We start from the raw sequence: 23,804 nt of genomic DNA on the forward strand, positions 1-23,804 counted from the left end.
CTCCCACACACCTCACCTCCACTCATATCTCACTGGTGGCAGCCAGTCCTGTGGCCATGCCTGCGGTGAGGGTGGCCAGGAGATGTGGCTCCCAACTGGGTAGCTGTTTCCAGAAGCCTCTCTACTTTCTGTAAGGGGGAGGATGAACTTTTTGTTGTGAGCCTGTCAGGCCGACACTGTTGTGGAATTTCAAGAGGCTGACGCAGAGAGAACGCCAGAAGAACGTTTGTGTCCACGAGGCCCAGGCATCAGAGTGAGCAGAGACATGATCCATTTCTTAAGTTTATTTATTTATTTCGGGGGGGGGGAGGGGCCGAGAGAAAGAGAGGGAGAGGGAGACTTCCAAGCAGGCTCCGTGCTGTCAGCACAGGGCCTGAGGTGGGGCTCGATCCCATGCCCCCGGGATCAAGACCTGAGCTAAGATCGAGTCGGACGCTCAACCGACCGAGGCCACCCGGACGCCCCGAAACGTAATTTGGATGCAGCTGTGTCTCCGATGGTTAATCTCCCTTTTCCGTTCTCCCAGTTGTCATGGGTTAATCCTGAAGGTTATTTCCTGTACCCGCCTCAGTGTGGAAGCACATTTCCATAGACGGCAGATAAAGATCTCTTAACCTCGTATTTTCCCGCATATCGTCATAAATAGCTTATGTGATGCCATTTCAGTGAGTGTGACAGTTTCTACAATGAGATCTGGATGCAGCGGCATATCCTCTTGTCATATATAAAAAAGAGTGACAGCATTTCATCGTTTACGGTGACATCAATGAAGTCTGCTTGTAGAGGTTCCCAATCCATCCATTCATAATACCTTTTATGACCTTAGGCTTTTAAACACGGTGCTCTGGTCTATTTTTCAAATGCACTACCATTATCAGCTCGGGGAGTCGTTCTTCAATATATCATTTTCCTAAGAATATCTAGAATATCTTAATTTTTATGAGGTTTCTCCGTGGGGCAAGCTGTCAGGTATGCCTTTAATGTGAAAACGGGGTTGGTGGGGGGGGGGGGGCTGCTGGATCATCCTCTCTTGTGATGTCTGAGGACGTGTTTCCCATTTTCTCTTTCTGGCAAACTCCCAGATAAAGAGCCCATGAGAGGTGTGGTTCCCGAGCCCAGCTGTCTACTCCGTATGGGGAAGTAAGAGGGTGAGAAAGAGGGCAGTGAGATCCCAGACTGGGTCACACTGTGGGCCAACCCCTCCCCCCAACAGAGCAGTTCTTGAAAGTTCCTCTCAAGGCAAAGCACAGTTCTCATGCCACCAAGGGTTCAAGGCGATGAAACTTCCTCTCTGCTTCCCAACCGTGATTAGAAGAGCCCTCGTGGCCCCCAAGGAAGTGACCACTTGGACACAGGTGGGGCATCACAAGTGGCACTGTTCCCAGTAGCAGAGTTTCTTACTAGGATTTGGCAAGGTCAATGTCAGATCTAGCCCTAGTGGACTGGGAACAATCTCCCTCCATCCGTGGATCCCTCGGACAGGGCCGGGGGCCGTGGAGACAATTCCGGAAGTGACTTCGAGGAAAAATAATGACGGCTATCGATTTAGGGAAGGAAGGTGACGCAGCCTGAGCCCGCCCACGGCCAGCAACGCAGGGCACATCACAAACATGCCAGACACTCCGAGGAAGAGCACATTTGACCTAATTTAGCAACAACAAATCCTTTTCCTCACGCGTACTTCTCTAATTACAAACGAGATGCTGGTAGGCTCAGCAAGGGAAAATAAAATTGATTCCCTGCACATAGTATTGGAGATGATAAATGGGTTCAAGAACGGGCTTCAGAAGCCTGCCTGCTGATTAGAAAAGGCAAATAATTGTGAGAGAGTGACTGATAGACCGGAGGGATCGAGGCAGGATCAGCCTCCTTGAAGAAATACCAGAGGTCTGATCGCTTCAAGATAATTACATTCAGGTGTCTGTGTGTTTCATGCCTACCCTTTGGTCCGTGGGGGTGCTGCGGGGATCCCCAGATCAACTCTGCTCCAGTGGTTCCGGCTTTCTCTTTGTTTAAAGACTGTTGGGGAGCCCTTCTGTCTTCTTGATGGCAATGGCGGTGGCCCTTTCATTTGTCCCCTGGTGCCGACCACGATTCCTGGCACACAGGGGGCGCACCGCACTTAGGAGGATGGGTCTTGATGTCGTGGGTTTGCGTCCTGACTCCAACACATGCAGACTGTAACTTCTGGGAAATCACTTAGCCCCTCAGGGCCCATTTCCACATTTTTTGGAGTGAGTTTCAATAGCACGTTTGCAGTTTGCAAGATGTTACATGCAATGGGTAGAATAAAGCATTTAGTTTGACCTATAGAAAACTGTCGGTATTTAACTATTTTTTGAACTCACTAAGCCACAATTTCATGTGGTTCCACCTAACATGTATTAGTTAGTTATTACTGCCGAATAAACGACCCCCCGATTTGGCAACTGAGCACAACAAACATTTATGATCTCACTGTTTCTGTGAGTCAGGGACCCAGGTGTGGCTGAGCCGAGCTGTTGCCAGGGCTGTGGTTTCATCTGAGGACTCACCCGAGGGGGACGTGCGGCTCAGCCGCAACGTCGGCTCGCTCCCTGGCTGTTCGTAGGAGCTGATGAAGTGAGGGCTCAATTCCTGGCTGGTTGTTGGCTCGAGGCTGCCTGGAGGGAGTTCCCCACGATGTAGACTTCTCCACTGGGCTGTCTCATGACATGGTTGCCCCAGAGCGAGCAACTGAGAGAGAGAGAGAGAGAGAGAGAGAGAGAGCCCAACATGGAAGCCACAGTCTTTATGACCTCATATTGGACGTGATGTTTCATCTCCCCTGCCACATCCTATTTGTTAGAAGCAAGCTTTCGAGCCTAGCCTACGCTCAACGGGAGGGGATTATTACATAAGAGTGTGAAAACCAGGGGTGCCTGGGCGGCTCAGTCGGTTGAGCGTCCGACTTCGGCCCAGGTCACGATCTCGCGGTTCGTGAGTTTGAGCCCCGCGTCGGGCTCTGCACCGTCAACGCGGAGCCCGCTTCAGATCCTCTGCGCCCCCCTGACCCTCCCCTTTCTGTGCTCTGTCTCTCAAAAACAAATAAACTTTTTTTTTTTTTTAATAAGTGTGAAAACCAGGAAGCCGGCGACACTGGGGTCCGTCTTGGGATCCTTCTCCTAGAACATGTTACACTCAGCCCAGCATCTAGCACACAAACCTCAAGAAACGGCGGTTAAGGAGAATTAATGAAGGGGAAGAGAAACAGAACCAGATATGTTTCCATTTGCATCTTAGTTTAATTGGAATACAATTTTTTTTTTTCCCTTGGTGAAAGGAGATGGATAGAATAATCTGGACTAAAATGCCCAGGGGCAGCAGTCCCAGAGAATCCCTCTTCTTACGAAACGCCTTCGGTCCTCTCCACCTTGTAACCTGCCAACTTGTTGTTCTTCGATTCTGATGTCTTGTCTGAGGTGTGCATGGAGGGCAGACCTCCCCGCAGATTTTCAGCAGTGGTGACGCTGGAGAAATCCCTGGGGCGTCATGTTGGCACCTGGACTCCCCTTCCTAGAAGGACTTCCTTTCCCGGCCGCTTAAGTTCGAGTGATCTGGTAGCCGATAAGTCATAACCAACGGAATTTCTACCCAAGAGCGTGGGCCAGGCGGAGCCGTGTGGAGAGCGGGAGTCCGAGGTGCTCCCGGGAGCCAAGAGATATCAGGGAAGGGAGGACTTGGCCGGTAGCAGGAGGATCCAGGCTTGAATCTCGACTTTTCTTACCAACTGGTTGACCTGGGCCTCTCTGAGTTAGTCGCTCCTCACTTCTCTAAAGGCAGCAGTCGTGACTAATCTAAGGCTGATCCCAGAGGGTTTCATTGCCTGTGGATGGCGGCAGCCTCCTGGATTCTTGCGCTGGGAGGACTGTGAGTTTTATCGCAGGGTCCACGGGAGGGGTCTGGTGTTGATTAGTCATGTCTGCTGCAGGCGAGGAAGGGCAGTGGGGGGCACGTACACCTTTGCTTTGGTCAACCCTGTTTGAAGGCTTCCAGTGAGGCGTGAATGTGTTGATGTACGTGAAAGTTCCTCATACCTAGTCGAGGCTCGATAAATATCTAGTATACAGCCAAACCTTGGGTTGCGAGGAACTCGTCCTGCGAGTGTCCGCAAGACAAGCAAACATTTCTAATACGTTTTAACTTGACGAACGAGCGGGGTCTTGCGACACGAGTAGGACGCGACGCTGAACGTCACATGATCGCTAGTGAGCCGATGGTTCTTGAAACTCGCTTTCACGTACAGGTGCTTTGGATTACAAGCGCGTTTCTGGAATGAATTATGCTCGCAAGCCAAGGTTTCACCGTACTGACGGGCGCATAGTAGTTGCTCAGTAAGTATCCGTGGAGCGCTGAGAGAATTATAAGTGGATCCAGCTCTTTCTGAGTTCACGCTGACGCTCATCGCGGGTCCCTGGACCGGAGGGCCGGCAGAGGTAACCAAGCCGGGCCTGTAGGCCTGCCCAAGTGAAGAGCCGGAAAAGGCATCAAAACGGCAAAGGTATTAACTTGGTGTATTTACACCCCAAGTGCTTTGCTGCCATCAGGAGCAGCCCCTTCATGAGATATAAGTAATTTGTGCAGGCTGATCCCAGTTTTCTCATTAATATGCAAATGAGGCATGCCAGTTGTTAGGTTAGAAGAAAGCTGTCATGTTTATTGTGACAGATTTAATGGATGTGTTTGGATTGTGCATTCAATGTGTTTTCAAGAGCATGTCTTATCTTTGTTTAGGCAGTAAATCAAAAATGTAAACAACAATTCATTAGCATCTGTCAGAAGCTCAAAGCCACATTGTTTCATTTGACAATCTTCCCAGAGGTGGGGGAAAAAAAACACCCTATATCTGACTTATTGGAGATTAGTTAGAAATCGCGCGGCCTTTCCCCCTCTTTTTGCTCAGCAACGTGTACGCGGTGGTGGAACAGCAGCTCTGCTCGGACAGCGGGAGGGTCGTGGGGATGCCAGCGGGGATGACACAGCTCCGTCCCCGGTGCACCTTGCAGCGGCCTGCAAAGCTCGGGCCTCGGCACACTCCCCAGCCCCCGGGGTTTTCTGGGGAAGGGTGCTGTTGGGAACAAAATCGCTCACGGGCACATGGCCTCGTTCCACAAAACGTCTGCAGCAGCCTGCTGGGAGAAAGCGATGGAACGTGGTCACAAATTAAAAAATACGAAACGGAATTGGGGACCACAGAGAATACAGGCGAAGGGTGTGATCAGTTTAAGGGGGAGAGATTTGATGTGCAAGGCTCATTCTTCCATATAGCTGTTACTTTGGCCCACGGACTTAGCGCTGAGCTTCCTGGCGGCCAAAGCGAAAAGAAGAGCATTGTATGTGTTAAGATTTACTCCGTCTCAAACAAGGAAAAGGTGTGTGTGTGTGGGGGGGAAGGCGGACGTACTACTTTGCGAGGAGACACCAATCTTCTCGTGCTGAGGGTGTGGGTCACCCTGGCATCCTCTGGTATAAGATGAGGGTCTAACGTCCTAGTGTGGTACACATTTCACGGTGTTTCTTCCTTCTTTCCTGGCTTATCATCACTGTTCACACCCGCCCTTCCACATCCAACAGGATCTTAATTCCCTTTCAAAGGCAAGCTTCTGGAAATAGTTGTCTGCCCCGTGTTGTGATTCTGTGTCCTCTCCCTGGAGCTGGGCACCATGGACACCTCCTTTGTTTGTGGGGCCTGGGCCCCCTGCTGGCTGCTCCTTCCTCAGGCAAACTTCTCTTTCCTGGACCTCGCTTCCCTGATTTCTCCTGTTCTCTGAGGGCCAGCTCTGCTTCCTCGGTCCCTGTGCCTTTCCTGGGGGGTCGCTGGTTTCCCTCTGCTGAAGGCCCCCAGCCGCGTGTCTCTCGTCCAGTTCTCTCCTCTGAGGTTCAGCCCTGCATGGCCGGGTGTCTCCCGGGCCCCCCTGAGCTGGTGTCTCCTGAGCCCCAGTCCCTCCTCCAGAGACTGGAGACTGCCGTCCTCTTCCTCGGGTGCACGTACCTCCTCTGTGGCCCTGAGGTCCCTGCCGTCATCAAGGCTCTCGCCACTCACCTGGAGTGGGGCACGGCCTTTCCCGCACCCCGGCCCGGCCCCTCAGGTTCCTTCTCAATCCTGGAGCCCCAGAGATCTTCCCAAGATGCCTGTCTGAGCAGACCTTTTCCCTGCTTACAATAGGGTGGTAGGCTTTTCAGCCTTCAGGGGGACCCTGGGTCCCTGTCCTGCTCTGTGAGCTCTGTAGAACCAGTCCCTTCTTCATGACACTCTGGCTCTCCGACTGCAACCCCCGACTTACTCTGCACCTGGATGCAGACTGTCCCTTCTGCCCCACGCCCCCGACTGCACCTTGCTCTGCCCTCACTGATCTTGAACCTCGGCTTGAATCTTGCCTCCTCCGAGAAGCCTTCCTGGACACCTCCTCGGGCTGACTCTGGCTGTCCTAGGATTGCAGGCTTCTTCTCCCTTAGAGGGTCTAGGACTTTCTCACATCTTTCACTGTCCGTGCTGTAACCCTGGGCCCACTGCCTGTTCTTGCGTGAGCTGAGAATGGTTTTTACAGATGAACATATGCAATCGACATGATAGGGAACACCGGCTTTGAACCGCGATTAAGCAAAGCACTGTCCTCCCCAAAAGAATCCCATTCTTCTTAGTAGACCTGTGCCACAAAAATATACCAAACATTCATCAATAAAACGTTTTGTGGAAACTTCTTTCTTCTCTTGTTATATATGTCCTTGTATGATAGCCGTGATGTTGCCTCTTGGCCCATAAAGCCTAAAAGGGTTACCCTCTGGTCCTTCATAGAGCGAGTTTGCTGACCCCTGGTCTAAATGACGTTGACAGAATGTGAATCTGGTTATGTTATCTAGCATCTTCAAGCCCTTAGCTGGTTCCATATGTTTTTTTGTTTAACAATTTTAAATGTTTTTATTTGGAGAGAGAGCAAGCAGGTGAGGGGCCGAGAGAGAGAGGGAGACACAGAATCGGAAACAGGCTCCAGGCTCTGAGCTGTCAGCACAGAGCCCGACGTGGGGCTCGAACTCACGAACCATGAGATCATGACCTGAGCCGAAGTCGGACGCTTAACCGACAGAGCCGCCCAGGCGCCCCTGGTTCTGTATGTTCTAAGGACAAAATCCAAAGCCTTAGCGGGTCCAGGCCTTGCTCCCCACTCCGGTCTCATCGCAGCTGCCCTCTCTATCCAACTCTCCCAGGATGTCAAAACGCTCCTGTTTCTCAGGCCTGAGTCCTCCCCCAGGCCGTCCCCTCCCTGACCAGCATGCAATCTCCTCGTCTCCGCTCACACACCTGGCCTTCTGGGAGCTTCCTCTGGGCCCCTTGGGTTGGGGGTGGGTGCCCCCTGTTATTCCGTTGCCTGCCTCCCCGTCACCGCATTGGGCTCTCTCCATGGTCCTGTCGACTTGGCCTTAGTCCGCAGCGGCAGCCCCCATAGCCGGTGGGTTCTGTTCAGGCATGATTGTCTCTGTCCCATCCCCCGCTGTCCGGCACATGGACGGAAACTACCAAATATCTGTTGAGTGAACAAATGAAGGAAAGCAAGAAGGCGGAGTTCTGAGGCTGAGGACACCCAGGCCGGCCAGGGGACCGCAGCGGTGGCAAATCTTTCAAAGGTCAAGTTTCTTTGGGTGGTGGTTCGCTGACTGGCGGTCTGAGGGTCAGCTTCTTTGATGCTGGTGGGATGACCCCCCCACCCCCCCTCCTTAGAAACGGTGTGAATTGCTTCCATCTTCCCTCCCGCACAACAACACGGCCTTCGCTCTCCTTGTTTTGGTCAAATAACTCGGGCAAAGGAAGCGATTGCCTCTTCCCTTTTTAAATTAGTTTTTTTTTTGAAGTTAGAGTATGGTTGACCTACAGCACTGTATAAGTTTTAGGTGTAGGTCACGGTGATTTGACACGTATACATTATGAAACGCTCCCTATGAAAGGGTGGTCACCATCCATCACCATGCGAGGTTACTGCAGGGTGGTTGACCGTGTTCCCGTAACGCTGTGCTTTGCACCCCGTGACTTGTTGATTTCATCTCTGGAAGTTTGCCCCTCTTACTCCTCGTCAGCTCTTTTGCCCGCCCCCTCACCCACCTCCCTTCCGGCAGCCACTGGTGTGTTCTCCGTCCTTACGAGTTTGTGTCCACTTGCTCGTTTGTTTTGTTTTTCTAGATTCCGCACGAGGGTCAAATTATGCGCCATTTGTCCCTCTCTCTCTGACTTACGGCACTTAGCACTATACCTCTAGGTCCACCCGTGTTGGCAAGATTTCACTCTTCCTTGGGGGCTGAGTGCTTTCCATTGCATATATACGCCACGTCTCTGTCCACTCATCTATCCATCAACACTCACTTAGGTCACTTCCGCATCTTGAGACCCTGCGGTAAATATGAGGCGTGCAGGGATCTTCTTGAATCAGTGTTTTCATTTTCTTTAGGGTAAATGCACAGCCGTGGAAGTGCTGGCTCATATGGTAGTTCTATTTTTAAGTTTTTGAGGCGTCTCCACACTGTTTTCCACGGCGGCTGTGCTAGTTTGCAGGCCCACCGACAGTGCACGAGGGTTCCCTTTTCTCCACGTCCTCACCACCCTTGATATTTTTTGTCGTTTTGATTCTCGCTTTTCTGACAGGTGTGAGGTGATATCTCATTGTGGTTCTGATTTGCATTTCCCCGATGATTCATGACGTTGAGCATCTTTTCATGCGTCTATTGGCCATCTGTATGTCTTCTTTGAAAGAATGTCTCTTCTGGTCCTCTGCCCATTTTAAATTGGATGGTTTGCTTTTTTTGTTGTTGAGCTGTATGAGTTCTTTGTAGATTTTGGATGTTAATGTACCAAGGCTTATGGACTGGAAGAATTAATACTGTTAAATGTCCACACTACCGAAAGCGATCTATAGATTCAGGGCAATCCCTGTCAACTTACCAACAGCTTTTTCACCCGACGAGAACAAATAATCCTAACATTTGTGTGGGACCACAAGAGATTCCAAAGAGCCAAAGCAATCCTGAGAAAGAAGAACAAAACTGGGGGCATCACAATCCCAGATTTCAAACTATACCACAAAGCTGTAGTAATGAAAACAGTATGGTGCTCGCACAAAAACAGACACGCAGATCAACGGGACAGAAGAGACAGCCTAAAATAAACCCATGTTTATGTGGTCAATTAATCTACAACAAAGGAGGCAAGGATATACGATGGGGAAAAAGACAGTCTCTTCGACGAATGGCGCTGGGAAAACTGAACAGCCACACGCAAAAGAATGAAACTGGACCGCTTTCTTACAGCCGATACACAAATAAAATCAAAATGGATTAAAAACCTAGATGACTAAAGGATTAAAAACCAAAATGGATAAAAAACCTAAACCAGAAATCATAAAACTCCTGAAAGAAAACATGGGCAGTAAGTTTTGGCACAGGGGTCTTAGCAAGGTATTTATGGATGTGTCCTCAGGCAAGGGCAACCGAAGCAAAAATCAACAACTGTAACTCCGTTAAACTAAAAAGCTTTTGCACAGAGAAGGAAATCGACGGAGTGAAGAGACAACCTGCCGAAAGGGAGAGAGATTTGCACATGATGTACTCTCTTGTGTCGTCACTGCTGCACCCAAGGGGACTCTTCCCTTGACCCTCCGTGCTGTTTCAGGCATGCAGCCTTCTACAGAGTTCCTTCTCCTGGGCTTCTGCCCTCCCTCCCCCAGGCTGCCCGTCTCCGTGGCTACCCCTTCCTTCCCGGGCTCCCCTCCCAGGCTGGCCCTTTAGAGTTGGCCCCTCATGCCTCTGCCCCGAATCCTTCTCCTGGCTCCCTCTGCTCAGTCTCTTGTGGGGACCTCCTCCCAGCAGAGAAGCCCAGGTCCAGGGTCCAACCATCTCTTCTGAGATGCAGCTGGTCTACTGAGCCTCGCACTGCCCCAGCCCTGACTCCTCAGACATGGCACCCTGCCGTCTGAACCCATCATCCCACTGGTCGTGTCTAAAAGGCCTCTGATGCATCCCCCTGCCGTCCTGTTCTCTCCTTCAACCCCTAGGTCAGGGTCACCATCTCCAGGAGACTCCCCGAACCTCCACATTGGAGCCCTGCATTTACCTCGACCTGAACACTGGTCTTACTCTCAGAGGTTCCATGACCATCCCCTCTCCCTTGAGGCAGGGACCGTGCCTTCCAGCCCCACCACAGCCTGGCACGGGGTGGGGGTCTCAGCCTAGGGCACGGAGGTGCAGGTGGGGCAGAGAAGGTTGTCAGGTAGGCTCTGGAGAGCAGGAGAGGGCTAGTAACCGGGCAGATGGTGTGCACCCCTCAATGTAGAGGGTGCAGGCCTCTAGGGCTGCCTTCTCCCTGACCACCCCTGAGGCCGGCCTGCCCTCCCTGAGGAAGAGGGGGGCCATGCCGGCTTGGGCCCTCCCCTTGGCAACAGGCTAAAGCAGATGATGGTTGGGAACCTTTACTTCCAACCCCCATCAAGATTGAAAGCAAGCTAAAAGGATGCATTAACCTCCCAGCACCACTCGAAACCCAGCTCCACATTCACTGGGAATTAAAGTAATTGATGAACTTGTACTTGAGACATACGTTCACATAAATAAAGAGCTACGAGCTCTAAGAATAACACTCGTTGTTTTTTTTTTTTTTTTTTAAATAAGGTAAAGATCAACGTGTGACTCACCCCATGAGGCTCCATGTCGAGCACTTAGGAGGCTGGAGAGAACGGGGAAATGAAGATGTTTATTCAAAAATCAATATATTTATCCTAAATGGGGTTGGAGAACCACACGGGTAACGTCTGGTCCTGCTGTAGCCCCCCGCCCCCTCCCCCCTCCCCCCCCCCCCCACCAGTCACTCTAGGGCAGGGTGGGTTCTGGGCAGGAAGGGGTTAAGGTATGGATTTCAACTCAAAGTTGAAGGAAGACCCCTGGCTGAGCTTTTCATTGTGTTGAGGAAAAATGTTTTAAAAATCAATATAACAGTGTATAAAAGGATCTTCTAAAGATCCGACTCAGCCCCATCCACCGGGGCGGAGCGGGGCTTCAGTGAGCCACAGAAGAGGGGGTGGTGTTTAATCCTCTCTGGCGTGCAGCTAATGAGGCGGGAGTATTTGGGCGATTCCTGGTACACGTGGAAAAACTGTTTCTAAAGAGTTCTAATTGCCTCCGCAGGAACAGATAATAAAACGCCGGACCTTCCCATCAGCTGCGACAGTAACTGAACACTCTCCCTGACCCCTCACAGGCCCAATTGGTAGAGGACACAGTGATATAGAAACTAGAATAACGAAGAGTCATTCAACGAACATGGGTGGAATCCATGCCCCAAGTCAGGGGCCGGTTCTGCGCCACCCGGATGGACGGGAAACTCACGAGGAGGGAGCTTTGCCCCCCCGGGGGGAGCTCAGACTCTGATGGGGCGGCTTTCAAACTTTTGAACCGCGCCCATCAGAAGAAACCCGTATCACAAGGGATTCCCAGCACACGCAGTACCGTCTGGGAAAAAAGCCTCATGACGCGACAGTCGCTTGCACTTTGTGTAACGCGCTCTATTTTCTATTCTAGGCGATTCTGTTGAAAAAGAGGAAGGGCTGGTTGCTAGCCTCAAAATTGATTTCATGACCCACTACTAATGCCCAGTGACCTGAAGTTTGAAAATTCTGCTCTAATGCAAGGGCAGAAGTGAAGAGTGATTTAAGAGAAAGAAAAGTGCTATGCGTGGCAGTCGCTTCTGGCTGGGAGATCAGGGAGGGCCCCATGGTGGAGGTGGCATTCCTGCTGGGCCCTGAATGATGGATGGTGCTTGCAATTTAGATGGGCTGAGTTGGACAGAGCGATTGTATTTGTAATCGTGTATACATTATATTATTATTATTATTATTATTATTATTATTAGTGAAGTAAAGAGCGTTCTCCTCCCCAAGGGGCTTTTCCACCGATAGCTTTACTGGATCATCCTAGCAAACCCTTGACCAAGTTAGATATTAGCTGCTTTTTATCAATGGGGAAACTGAGTCAGAGAGGTAAAGGATTTTGCCCAAGGACACAGAGCTCCTCGACTTCAGCAGCACCCAGTCTGGGCTTGAATCTGCCTGGATTGCAGCCCCCCCTTGGGACCCCGCAGAGAGAAGCACCAGGCTGGACTCTGTTTCACTTCTGATTGGTGGGATGCGGGGGGACGAGTAGGGTGGCCACCGACCTTACAAGATTCTTTTCCTCTTTTCCTCCCTAGCCCTTCCCTTCCCCAGTGTCCCTGCTGGTACCTCTCTGGCCGATGCCCTGGGCACCTTGGGAGGCATGTCAGGCTGTGGGCTCCTCCGAGAGACCTCAGCCAGCTCTCCTGCATCACAGCCAGATGACCCCTCTTCTAGGGTCTCCATCAGGAGAAATGAACTTGGTGACCTTAAGCATCCCACCCAGACTCAGGGATAACTGTCCCCCCGCCCCACGCTGAAACTTCCCTCGTTCTCTGGGAACCTAACCTCCCCGGTCTGGGGGCCTGAGCTGAAGGTACAATCTTTCTGTCCTCCAAGTCTGAGAGCTGCTCTCACCCAGGCACCAGGCTGAACCCCCAACGTCATCTGTTTGACTTCCTTTCTCTCAAGGAACTTACAATTTAATCAGGAGTCCCTAATAGTACACACATTCTAAATTGCAATCATTTATTGCATCTCGCCTGGGGCTTTTCTGTCTGTTAGAAATATCAGGGTTATTTCCTTCTTTTAAGAGTTTACGTTAAAAAAAAAAAACCCCAAACTTTACAAATAATGGTTGCTGCTTAATGTTCTCCCCTGAAATATCAATCTGCAAAAATAGAAATCCTTTTTTACAATTCATCTTAAGGATAGAGTTCCAGTTTCTTATAATGTAATGAATGTACCACAGATAATGGTCCAATACTGCAAATGAAAGGCGCATATAATCAAAATGATAATGGAGCGTATTGTACGGCTTGTATAATAAAATCCATACCAATATGGAAATCATATCTCAAGGCAACATTCCTCTCTTTGATTTTTGTAATAATTGTACATGTAAGAGCAGGGCAGCAAGAAGTGGAGAGAACAAAGGCCTTTATTGCTTCATTAGGCAGCTGGCGTTCTGATGGTCCGGCCTGTCAACAGCCGTCCCTTAATTTCCAAGGGAAGCTTCTCCCCTTTCCGCAGAAATGATTTACCGTTCACGTTGGCGCCCTCCTCAGCCCCCCTCTTCTCTGCGAAGACTCACAATTAGACTAAATGTGCTGTGATAGCGATTTTGATCGGCACCTTCTGTCTTCTGGGGCACTGGGTCTTGGGGTTCGGGGCAGATAGGAGCCAGGCCCCTGGATGCTTTGGTGGGAAGGAGAAGAGCCCCCTGGGGCGCTTATGGAGCCTGGGGACTGGACAACTTCTGTGGCCGGCTGCGCCCCGTTCCGTCTTGTCTCCGAATTCTTGTGTTCGGGCGTAGGTCACCCTGCCTCTGTTTATCAAGTCTTTGGTGGGGGTATTCTGTGCCCCAGGAGCGGTGGGCTTGGGTCTGTGTCTGAGGGAGTCTGAGGGGAGTGGGCCCGAGCCCCACAGCCCAAGCGGGTAGCTCACACGAGAGAGCTGGTTGGCCTGTGGAGCAATCTGTGGGAAGGTGTCCATTCTGAAGTCAGCCCGGAGTAGATCTTGGAACAGGCACTGACTCGAGTGCGACCTTGGCATTGGTCTTGACGTTTCCGGCCTCAAAGATGGCTCAACCCAGAGCCGCCTGCAGACCCCGGTCCTTAAGGCCAGGCCCGCTGCCTTCTCCACCGTAACCCAGGTTGGCTTTGCCGTGTGTGAGTCTGGGCAGAAAGAGGTAGGGCTGAGGGTAGGGGCTCTGGGTGGGAGGTCCGAGCGGCACCCTTCAGACGCTGGGCACCGGCAGGGTCTCAGTGGCTGGCGGGCCTCCCTCAGAGTCTGCCTCGGCCCCGCCTCACCCCAGACCCTCCTCATTGGTCCCTCTTCTCTGACTCCTGACCTCAGCTGGCCCTGGTCCGATCATCTGGGCTTCTCCGTGCCCCCTGTCACGCTTCTTGTCCCCAGGCTTCAGCTTCAGCTGATAACTCTGCCCTACGGGGCCTGTACGGGTTGGTTAGCACCAGCTTCCTCCTGGGCCGGGGTGGGGTGCAGTGGACAGCAGTAACCACGAATTTGGGGACACTATTCTGCATTACCCCAGTGGGTTCTTCAATAGCCCCCTTCAGGTGGACGCTTTCTTATCCCCATTTTATGAAGAAAGCTGCTATAAACATCCATGAGCAGGCTTTGGTGTAGACATAGTTTTCATCTCCTTTGGGTCAATATCAAGGAGCTTGACTGCTGGATCATGTGGTAAGTGTGCTTAGTTATGTAAGAAACCGCCAGACTGTCTTCCAAAGTGCCTGGACCATTTTACATGCCCACCAGCAATGAATCCGAGTTTCTCTACATCGTTGCCAGCATTTGGTGTCAGTGTTTTGGATTTTGTCCATTACGATAGGAGTGTGGTGGTGTCTCATTGCTTTAATTTGTATTTCCCTGATGACATATGAGGTGGAGCATCTTTTCATATACTTTTTTGCTACTGTATATCTTCTTTGGTAAAGTGTGTGTTAAGGATCTGATCCATCTTTTAATTTAGGTTGTCTGTTTTCTTGTTTAGTTGTAAGTTTCTCTGTATATCTTGGATAACAGTCCTTTACCACATGTGTCTTTTGCAAATCTTTTCTTCCAGGCTGTGGCTTGTCTGTTCATCCTCTTTTTTTTTTTAACGTTTATTCACTTTTGGAGAGACAGAGACAGAGTGTGAGCAGGGCAGGGGGCAGAGAGAGAGGGAGACACAGAATCGGAAGCAAGCTCCAGGCTCTGAGCTGTCAGCACAGAGCCCGACGCGGGGATTGAACTCACGAACTGTCATGACCTGAGCTGAAGTCGGACACCTAACCGACTGAGCCCCCCAGGCGCCCCTGTTCATCCTCTTAACAGTGTCTTTCACAGAGCAGAAATTTTTACTTTTGATCAACTTCTGCTTATCACCTCGTTCTTTTATGCCTTTGGTGTCATATCTAGTAAGCACCACCAAACCCACGGGTTGGTGAAAATCATCTAGATTTTCTCCTGTTATTTTCTAGGAGTTGTATAATTTTGCACCTCACATTTAGGTCAGTGATCCATTTTGAGTCAGTTTTTGTGAAGAGTGTAAGAATGGTGTCTATACTCATTTTTTTTTTTTTTACATGAGGATGTCCAATTGTTCGAGCACCATTTGTTGAAAAGAGGGCCTTTTCTCCATTTTATTAACTTTGCTTCTTTCTTAAAGGTTGGTTGACTATATTTATGTGAGTCTCTTTCTCTCCTACTCAGTTCCATTGATCTATTTTCCTATTATTTCACCAATCCCACACTGTTTGGGTTATTGTAGTCTTATATTAAATCTTGAAGTCAGGTTAGTGTCAGTCCTGACTTTGTTTTTCCTCCTCAGTATGGTGTTTGCTCTTCTGGGTCTTTGGCCTTTCCATATTTTGGGGTTTTGTTTGGGATTGCAGTGAACCTCTACATCAAGTTGGGAAGAATTGAAATCTTGTCAGGACTTGTCTTCCTATCCATGAACATGGAATATCTTTCCATTTATTTAGTTCTTTGATTTCATTCATCAAAGTTTTATGGTTTTCCTCATATAGATCTTATACATACTTTGTTAGGTATACACCTCAGTATTTCATTTTGGGGGTGCTAATGTAAATAGTATTGTGCTTTTAATTTCAAATTCCACTTGTTCATTGCTAGTATATAGGAAAGCAGTTGACTTTTATATCTTGTATCGGTAGCCTTGCTATCATTGTTTATTAGTTTCAGGATTTTTGATTGTTGTTGTTGATCTTTTTTCAGATTTTCTTCATAGGCAGTCATGTCATCTGCAAAAGTTTTATTTCTTCCTCCCTAATAAGTATACCTTCTATTCCTTTTATCATTTTACTGCATTATCTAGGACTTTGAGAATGATATTGGAAAGGAGTGGTGAGAGGGACATCCTTACCATGTTCCTAATCTTAGTAGAAAAGCTTCAAGTTTCTCACCATTGATTATGGTGTTAGCTGTAGGTATTTTGTAGATATACTTTTTTTTTTTTTTGAGAGAGAGCAAGTGGGTGAGAGGAGAGGGAATCTCAAACCCACAACCCTGGGATCACGACCTGTGCCAAAATCAAGAGTCGGGCACTCAACTGACTGAGTCACCCAGGTGCCCTGTAGATCTTTTTGTCAAGTTGAAGAAGTTCCCTTCTATTCCTAGTTTACTGAGAGTTTTTACCATGAATGGATATTGGGTTTTGTCAATAGATGTTTATTTCTGCCTCTACCATGATCTCATGATTTTTCTTCTTTAAACTGCTGAGGTAATGGATTATAGTGATTGGTTTTTGGATCAGCCTTACAAATACCACTTGGTTGTGGTGTAAAAATCTTTTTATTATGTTATTGGATTTAATTTGCTAATATATATTTTGAGGACTTTTTTGCTTTTAAATTCATGGGAGATATTGGTGAGGAGTTTTCTTTTTTTGATATGTCTTTGATTTGGTATTAGGGTGATGTTGGACTCCCAGAATGAGCTACAAAGTATTCCCTCTACTTCTAACTTATGAAAGAGACTGTAGAGTATGGGTGTAATTTCTTTCTTAAATGTTTGATAGAATTCACCACTGACCCCATCTATGCCTAGTACTTTCTGTTTCTGAAAGTTATTAATTATTGATTCACTATCTTTAATAGATACAGGTCTATTCAGATTATTTATTTCTTCTCGTGTGAGTTTTGGCAGACTGGGTCTTTCGAGAAATTGGTCCATTTCATCTAGGTTATCAAATTTGTGGGCACAGAATTGTTTATAGTATTTCTTTATTATCCTTTTAATGTCCATGGAATTTGTAGTGATGTCCCTTCTTTCATTTCTGATATTAGTAATTTGTGTTCTTAGTCTTTTTTTTTTTCTTGGTTAGCTTGGCCAAAGGCTTATCAATTATATTGGTCTTTTTAAAGAATCAGCTTTTGTTCTCATGGATATTTTCTATTGATATCCTGTTTTCAATTTCATTGATGTCTGCTCTTATTTTTATTATTTCTTCTACTTATTTTGGGATTAATTTGCTCTTTTTTTCTAGTTTCCTATGGCAGAAGCTTAGATAACTGATCGTAGAGCTTTCTTTTTGTCTAAGTATGTGCATTCAATGCTATAAATTTCCCTCAAAGCACTGCTTTCCCTGCATCCTACAAATCTTTTTTTTTTTTTTTTAATTTTTTTTAATGTTTATTTATTTTTGAGACAGAGAGACAGAGCATGAACAGGGGAGGGTCAGATAGAGAGGGAGACACAGAATCCGAAGCAGGCTCCAGGCTCTGAGCTGTCAGCGCAGAGCCCGACGCGGGGCTTGAACTCACGGACCGTGAGATCATGACCTGAGCCGAAGTCGGACGCTTAACCGACTGAGCCACCCAGGCGCCCCATGCATCCTACAAATCTTGATTAGTTGTGTTTTCATTTCTCTCTGGTTAAAAATATTTTTTAATGTGTATTACTTTATTTTGAAAGAGAGAAAGAGAGAGGGTGAGTGGAGGAGGGGCAGAGAGGGAGAGAGAGAATCCCAAGCAGGTGCCACCCTGTCAGTGTAGAGCTCAATGTGGGGATCGATCCCACAAATGGTGAGATCATGACCTGAGCTGAGATCAAGAGTCAGATGCTTAACCAACTGAGCCACCCAGGCACCCTAGTTAAAAATATTTTTAATTTCTCTTGAAATTTCTTTTTTGACCCATGTGTTATTCACAAGGATGGTTTTTTTAAATTTTTTAATTAAAAATTTTTTAAAAATATATTTATTTATTTTTGAGAGAGAGACAGAACACAAACAGGGGAGGGCCAGATAGAAAGGGAGACACAGAATCTGAAGCAGCCTCCAGGCTCCAAGCTGTCAGCACAGAGCCCAATGCAGGGCTCAAACTCATGAACCGTGAGTCCTTAGCCAAAGTCCTTAGCCAAAGTCAGACACTTAACCAACTGAGCTATCCTGGTGCTCAAAGTATGTTTTTAAATCTCCACATATTTTGGGATTATCTTTCTGTTATTGATTTCTAGTTTGATCCAATTGTGGTGTGGGAAAAGATATTATATGATTTCTGTACATCTGAATTTGTTAAGGTGTGTTTCATGGCCCAGAATGCAATCTATCCTGGTGAATGATCCATGTAAGCTTGAGAAGAATATGTATTCTGCTGTTGTTGAATGAATAGTCAACAGACATTTATTGTTGATGGCATTGCTGAGTTCAACTATGTCTTTACTAAGTTTCTGCCTGAGGGATTTATCCATTTATGATAGAGGGATGTTGCCTATAATTGTGGATTAATCTATTTATTCTTGCAGTCTTACCTGTTTTTGCCTCACATATTTTGATGCTCTGTTGTTAGGAGCATATAAGTTAAGGATTGTTATGTCTTGGAGATTTGACTCCTTTCTCGTTATGTAATGCCCTTGTTATCCCTGATAACTTTCCTTGCTTTGAAGTCTTCTCTGTCTGAAATTACTATAGCTACTTCAGCTTTCTTTTGGTTAGTGTATAGAAGTTATATGCTAATAGGTATATTAGATACATAATTAAGGATATATAATTGAATACGTTGTTGCAATTATTATTTTCAACAAACTTCTATTTGTTAGGTCAATCAAGAATTAAAAAAAATATGTGTTAGGGGCACCTGGGTGGCTTAGTTGGTTAGGCATCCAACCTCAGCTCAGGTTATGATCTCATGGTTTGTGAGTTCAAGCCCCACATTGGGCTTTGCACTGACAGTGGGGAGCCTGCTTGGGACTCTCTCTCTCCCTCTCTCTTTGCCCCTCCCTCACTGCTTCTCTCTCGCTCTCTCTCAAAAATAAATATACTTAGAAAAAATATGTTTTAATTATACTTTCACTTATTCCTTCTTTGATGCTCTTCCTTTCTTAATGTAGTTCTGAGTTTCTGATATTATTTTCCTTTGCACAAACAAACTTTTTTATTTTATTTATTTATTTATTTATTTATTTATTTATTTATTTTATTTTAAAGAGAGAGCATGTGTGAGCTGGGGAGAGGGGCAGAGAGAAAGAGAGAGACTCTTAACCAGGCTCCACAATCAGTGTGGTGCCTGACTGGGGCTTGATCCCACAACCCTGGGATCATGACCTGAGCAGAAATCAAGAGTTGGATGCTCAACTCAGCCACCCAGGTGCCCATAAAAAACTTCTTTTAACATTTCTTGCAAGGCAGGTCTCCTGTTAACAAATTCGCTCAATTTTTGTTTGTCTGAGAAAGTTTCATTTCTCCTTCACTTTTGAAAGATAATTTCACAGGGCACAGAATTCTAGGTTGGTATTTTTTCTCTCTCAACACTTAAATATTTCACTCCATTCTCTTCTTGCTTGCAAGGTTCTGAGGAGACGTTGACTGCAATTCTCATCTTTTCTCCTCCATAGGTAAGGTTTCCTTTCTTCTAGTTTCTTTCAGGATCTTTCCTCTATCCTGAATGTTCTGGAATTTGAAAATGATATGCCTAGGTGTAGTTTCTTTGGCATGTTTCCTGCTCCGCGTTCTCTGAGCTTCCTGCATCTGTGGTTTGGTGTCTGTTGTTAACTTGGGGGAAGTTCTCAGTGACTCTTGCTTCTATAGTATCCCTTCTGTTCCTTTCTCTCTCTCTCTCTCTCTCTCTCTGTCTCTCTCTCTCTCTCTCCTCCTTTTGGTATTCCCATTGTGCATGTGTTACACCTTTGTAGTTGTCCTACAAGTTCTGGATCATTCTGGTGTTTTTTCAGTCTTTTTCTCTTTGATTTTCAGTTTTGGGAGTTTCTACTGTCATATCCTCGAGATCAGGGATTCTTTCCTCAGCCATGTTAAATCCATTAAGTCCATCAAAGGCACTCTCCATTTCTCTTACAGCGTTTTTGATCTCTTCCTTCTTTTCTTTTCTTTTCTTTTCTTCTTCCTTCCTTCCTTCCTTCCTTCCTTCCTTCCTTCCGGTCCATTTTAGGATTTCCATCTCTGCTTAGATCACCCACCAGCTCTTGCATACCGTTTTCTTTATCCATTAGGGCCCTTGGCATATTAATCATAGTTGTTTTAAATTCCTGGTCTGATAATCCCTGCCATGTCTGGTTTTAATGCTTGCTCTGTCTCTTCAAACTGTTTTTTGTCTTTTAGTACGCCTTATAATTTTTTTAGCTGATATTAGGATGTGATGCGCTGGGTAAAAGGAGTTGCTGTAAATAGGCCTCTGGTAACGTGATGTAAGGGGGAGGGGGAGGGCTTTTAGTGAGCCTGTGCTTCTGGGCTGAGAACTTCACAAATGTTTCTCTGTTTGTTTTCTCCTCCATGCTTAGGTGGGACAGGATGGCTCGAGTGGACTGGAGTGGAGTATTTCCCTTCCCGTAGGTCAGTTAGGCTCTGATAAAACCCCAGCAGGGCAGGTGCTGGTTAACTAGTTTCTCCCAAAGGCAGGCCTTATTATGAGGGCTCTGGCATATTTCAAAAAACTCGATTTCCCCCTCCCTACCAGAAACACAAGGGGATTTTTCTCTGCTATTTACTGCAAGAACCTGATAGAGCTTCTGGAGGTAAGACCCATGGAAGTGTGGGACCTTCCCTATGACCCAGCCACTCTGGGACTTGTCCCCACTGAGCCTCCAGCAGGTTGTCAGTTACAGTTCCTGGTTCCCTCCCAAGGCCCTAGGGTTTGTGGAGATTTCTGCTGCATCAGCTGGGATTCTCCGGATCCGCCCCGTCTGTCTCTCCAGCTTTGGGGGCAGTGGGCTGCTCTGGGACCTCACTTCTCTTCACAGATCTGAGAAGAGTTGTTGGTTGTTCAGTTTGCTCACCTTTTGGCTGATTGTGAGGGTGGAGTGGCGACTCCCAAGCTCCTTACTGGTGGCACAGGGGAGCTTTCTAGGTATTTGTTTATATAGTGCTCGTGCCTTTCTGTCGGTGGTGGTAAAATATACATAACTAAAACTTACCACTTTCCAATGTATGCTTTGATGGCCTTAAGGACATTCACATTGTGGTGACACCACCACCAGCACTGCCATCCATCTCCAGAACTCCTCTCCTCTTGCAACACTGAAACGCTGGATCTGTTGAACAACAACCCTCTGTGCCCTCCACCCCTCGCCCCTGGCCAGGCCCATCCTACTGTCTCTCTGAATCTGACTATTCTAGGGCCCTTCGTATAAGCGGAATCATACAATATCCATCCTTCTGTGAGGGCCTTATTTCACTCCACATAATGTTCTCAGGGTTCATCCGTGTTCCAGCCTGTGCCGGAACTTCATTCCTTTTTAAGGCTGAATAATATCCCACCGCATGTGGATGTCGCATTTTGTTCGTTGTTCACCTGTCAATGGACGTTTGGGTTGTTTCCGCCTTTTGGTCGTTGTGGATACTGCTGCTAAGCACGTGGATGTGCAAATCCCTGTTTGAGACCTTGTTTTCAGTTCTTTTGGGAATACACTCAGAAGTGGAATTGCTGGATCACGTGATAATTCTCTGTCTTTTGCAGAACCGCCATGCTGTTTTCCACCGCGGGTGCGCCATATTGCATTCCCACCGCTGGTGCACGAGGGCTCCAATTTCTCCACATCCTCGCCAACACTTGTTTTCTTCCTTCACCTCCTCCTCATCTTCCTCCCTCTCCCCTTCCTCTTCTCCTTTGTCCATAATAGCAGTCCCAATGGTCTCTTCTCCTTCTCCTTCCTCCATAATAGCAGTCCTAACGGGTGTGAAGTAGCATCTCGCTGTGGTCACTTTAGATATTGTAAAACACATTCTCGAAGCCCAGGTCCTCCGTCTGGGGCCGGGCCCGAGAGTCCGCATCACTGACAAGCTCCCAGGAGACGAAGAGGTTGCTGGTCGCTGGCCCGCCTTGGAGTCAAGAGGGCTGGGAGGATCTCTGATGGACTCCCTCATCCCCGAGCCTGCACTCATCTCGAAAGCTCTTTCTCATGATCAGTTCCCGCCTCCCTGACAAACAGCTGGCTCTTGTGGTTTCTGCTGCTGTTGACACTCACAGGCTAAGGACATTTTTGTTTACCTGCATGAAGCTTTGCTCCCCGAGGATGGGGAGTGAACCTCACCTGATCCTTTGCATCCCCTAGAGGGTCTAGCACCGTGCAGAGCGAGCGATGTGTCCTCAGTGCTATTTGTTGACGAAATAGTAACAACAGCCCGTCATCTGTGTGAAGACTTTGCAGTTCACGAGCACCTCCACGTGCTTGATTCAGGACCTGCCATCTCTCTTCTGATGGAACCAACACTTCCTCCTGGCCTTCATGCTAGGCGCGAATTTTCTCATATCATCATTACAGCAATCTGTGGGTTAAGTAGGGCGGCAATTTTGTGAGTTACTCTCCTGCCAGGAAGGGCAACCTGTTGTTTAGAGAAGTGTCAACTGTGTCACCTCTGGTGTCCTAGGGGACGATGGCAAGACTGGGACCTGTCCCCACTTCCCTGGAGGAGAATCGGGACCAGTAGCAGGAGCGGGGGCTTGCTTCTTCTCACTGGGAGATCTCCATGGCGGCTGGCTGGTGTTTTTGAACTCTTGAATTTTGAAGCCCTTGGCGGCTTCCCCGCCAGCCGTCCTGCCTACGCCAGGCGCCAGTGGCGCAGAGGACTGCCCCATGACGTCTTTCCTGCTTTTTGCATTGAAGGCCCTTACACAGTCGGGAAGAGCTAGGGGGGTCTGGATTTCTGGCCCTGGCTCCATCCGTCCTGACCATGGGGCCCTATGCCAGGCACCGACACATCGAGCCTTGGTTTCCTCTTCTGTAAAATGGCACAATGCTGTCTGCCCAGCTGGGCCCACGGGGCTGTGGTGAGCCCACACCAATAGCTCCATGTGAAAATGCTTTGTGCGTTGTGAAGAGACATACGTGCTACACTGTGCACGTTGTGTACATCGTAAAATGGAATTGCTTTTTTATTTTTAACATTTGGGTATTTACACAGAGACACTCTCATACGCATGATCTTTTCAGCGGCTCATTTATTTGTCTGGCTGTGTAAAAAAATGAGATAGGAACCCCCATGGAAGCGACTAGCACGCTCCTCCCTTCTGAAACTTGATTTCCGCTGTCATCCTTAGATTTCCCAAGGGTTAGCTGGTTGGCACGGGGAGGGGGGGAAGTCATCCAACATCAGGAGGGAAGCTCCGAGTTAAAAGTTAATTCTTCTTTACTGTATCAAGGACCCTTAATTCTTTTAGTGATTTACTCTTCTTTGTAATGATAGATGTGGTGGTTACAATGCCTTGTACACTACGTTACAGATTTTCTTTTATGCGATTTATCCCCATTACTGATTTAAAGCTCTTCCTTTATAAGTTTTTATTCCAGTTCCTGCGACAGCGTTTAGGGACCTTGGCCGGGCCCAGGGCCTCTATGGGGGCCATTAGAGTTGCTGTGTACATATATAATTAAGGAATTTCAAAACACAAATTACCGCCTTTGGGGCCAATAGCCAGTGCAGTTACCATTTATCATGCCAGCTCTCGAGACAGCTCTGTGTGTGTTTGGTAAAGTAAATTAACATACAACAACTTTGCTTAAAATAATGCTGAAATTTAAGACGTAGCAAGAAGCAAGAAAAACAAATAAAGGGACCCAGGGAGAGTCAAAATCACATATTTAAATGAGGAGAAAATTCCCGCCTGGTGCCTTTCATCACCTGCAGGTTCCTGCACAAGGCTGTCTAGATACTCCGGGTCCCTCCTCACTTCTGCTGGATTTCTG

At 47.8% G+C, this 23,804-nt stretch overlaps 1 long non-coding RNA gene across 1 annotated transcript in view; it reads right to left on the reverse strand.

Annotated features, from left to right (window-relative positions):
• Window positions 1–316: 316 nt before the first annotated feature.
• Window positions 317–23,804, reverse strand: part of LOC109252293 (uncharacterized) — a 101,465-nt gene continuing 77,977 nt past the window's right edge. The window contains exon 3 of the long non-coding RNA XR_002073933.2: window positions 317–2,715. This is a non-coding gene — a long non-coding RNA (uncharacterized LOC109252293). The remainder of the gene's footprint in view (window positions 2,716–23,804) is intronic.

The sequence above is a fragment of the Panthera pardus genome, unplaced genomic scaffold (genome assembly GCF_024362965.1).
Source record: "Panthera pardus isolate Hobbes unplaced genomic scaffold, ASM2436296v1 HiC_scaffold_22, whole genome shotgun sequence".
NCBI classification, from domain to species: Eukaryota; Metazoa; Chordata; class Mammalia; order Carnivora; family Felidae; genus Panthera; species Panthera pardus.